Source organism: Mizuhopecten yessoensis, unplaced genomic scaffold (assembly GCF_002113885.1).
Source record: "Mizuhopecten yessoensis strain PY_sf001 unplaced genomic scaffold, ASM211388v2 scaffold2049, whole genome shotgun sequence".
In the NCBI taxonomy this organism is placed as follows: Eukaryota; Metazoa; Mollusca; class Bivalvia; order Pectinida; family Pectinidae; genus Mizuhopecten; species Mizuhopecten yessoensis.
The window spans coordinates 940875-943198 of record NW_018404352.1 but is presented as its reverse complement, the minus strand read 5'-3'; positions in this window follow the sequence as shown (position 1 = coordinate 943198).

Genomic DNA, 2324 nt, shown 5'->3' with positions numbered 1-2324 from the left:
GCCAGCTGGTATGGACGACGTTTACATGGCCACTGTAAGAATGTCGTCAACCGACAGGTACGGCTTGTCATGTGGTTATGAAAAATGTCGATACGATTCATCTGTGTATTATACGAATAGCCAGGTTTTGACAATATCGATCTTCTTAACGTATTTCTTTATCTTTTCGCAATAACTTTGATTTACATAGTTCTCGTCCCTCAAACGTTCGTCTTGCATCAGACGTTGTAATATGTTTGAAGGTATACAAGATTGAATGACAAACTCATGCCAAGCCTTTCCCGCTTCAAAATGATTTGTTAAAGTCAATGCTTCGTCAAATGTAAGTCTATAATAACAGCACTGGATTACATAAGACATTCATGTTCATGTTTACTAGCTCGACGATTCTCACAGCCTTACCATACGAATAGTTCTGTTATTTTTGATGTTACAATGTATGCATAAGAGAGACACAGCAGATTTTTTACAATTTTCCGACAGGCCTTTTCTTCGGTTTTTTCAATCTGATAGCTTTGTAGTCTTTTAACAAACAAGTCTGTGTTTAATTCCATTATCATACATATACGTATTGGTATGATCTTAAACCATGATACCGTTATTCACAATGCTGTATTTAAATGACGAGCATCATCTTTTGAAACAGACAATCTTTTGACCATCTCACGTGCTCCGTTGTGATATCGTCAAAATAGTTCCAGTGCTTTAACGAAACACCACACATAAAACAAGTAACGCAGTCTTCAATGCCAGTACAGAAAAATCCGCTACTTGCGGGTTGATATGGAGAATGATGATGGTGTTTTGTTCAGTTAGCAAAGGTATCTATGCGATTGCAACACTTGATCATTGATGGGTAATGTGGTTGTATTACATCATTGTTTATAATGCGACGAACACTGTTGGTTTCGAATGACATTTCAATTTTCTGGAAACGAATAAACGCACTGTAGGCACTCCGATTGAAACAACATTTTTTTGAAGAAGTCTCCAGTTATTTTTAAACTCTTCTTTTCTTCTCGCAAACAAACTTTCACCTCACCTTTGACTTTCTTTAAAATCGCTTGTTGTGTTAATCCGACGCGACAGGTGACACTATTAGCAGAGACTATAGAGACATCGATGTTGTTACCACACTTAATGGTGTCGATTTGACTCTGTGCCATTTGAACTGAAATCTCTCGGAGACGCTGGCTTTTTATCATTGCTTTGACCTTTAACCTTGACTTGTCCATACCATATAGGGTTGACTATTCTAACCTCATCCTCCCATATTTGACACATATTCTACATGTACACGTAGTGGTTTTGCCATACAGTCTAGTGTGTGTGATGGCTAATATGACTTACTAAGTGTTAGCGTATGGAGACAGTGAAAGTGGGGAAAAAGTATGCATACATTTATATGCATAGTATAGAAAAAAATGGCCAAAGATATTGAGTTATACAATGTAATAAAAAAATCTCAAACGTTTCTCTTCTTTATACGCGTTTAGTTTGTCATTGCATATATATGCACTTTATGAAAACATTTGAAAAGGGATATTCGTCTCGTGAATATTCCTTTTTACAGAAAGGTTTGTCCCATGGTTGAAGAAAGGTGTTTAGCCCCGTACAGATGTCACATTCCGGTACTAAATTCAATATATATACTTTATGTTTATGCCTACTATCATTGTTGACATTTAATTGTAAATGTATGACTGGCGAAGGCTGTGATAAATTGTAAAAACGTGATCCCCATCCAAGTTCAATTTAATTGACAACAAATATGTTTAAAGCTAAATAAATTTAAATTATGAATATTGGCAAGTGTGCAATTTACTTCTGATGATGAATAACTACTGTTCAATAGGTTTTAATACGGACTTAGAAATCATATTACTTGGTTTCATAGTGCGGTAAGAAGTTGCAGTTGCCTGACGCCCCTCTCTGGGGGCCCCTTTGGAAACCGTTTCATCTCGCCAAGACCGCTCGCGATTACTGCCTAGTCAGGTGACGTTATCGGCGCTATTTTTAGCAGGGGTTTCCCGAACAATTCAAGTGGTCAAACTGGACATTTGGAACGGACAATGAATATGGAGATAGCGAGGTAACATAAGTGGAAGTGCATACAATACATACATTCATTAAAAAAATATCGCTTTTCACGTGATGTCCCTTTAATTCCAAACAAATAATCTGAATATTATTCTCTAAATTACTGCATGTAATTAAAAAAATATGTTCGATGCGTATTTTGGTGTCTTTGTTACAAATACCTATTATGATATTCCTTAACTGATCGTTGTTTTCATCCAATGGGGATGGGTGATGTCTTATGT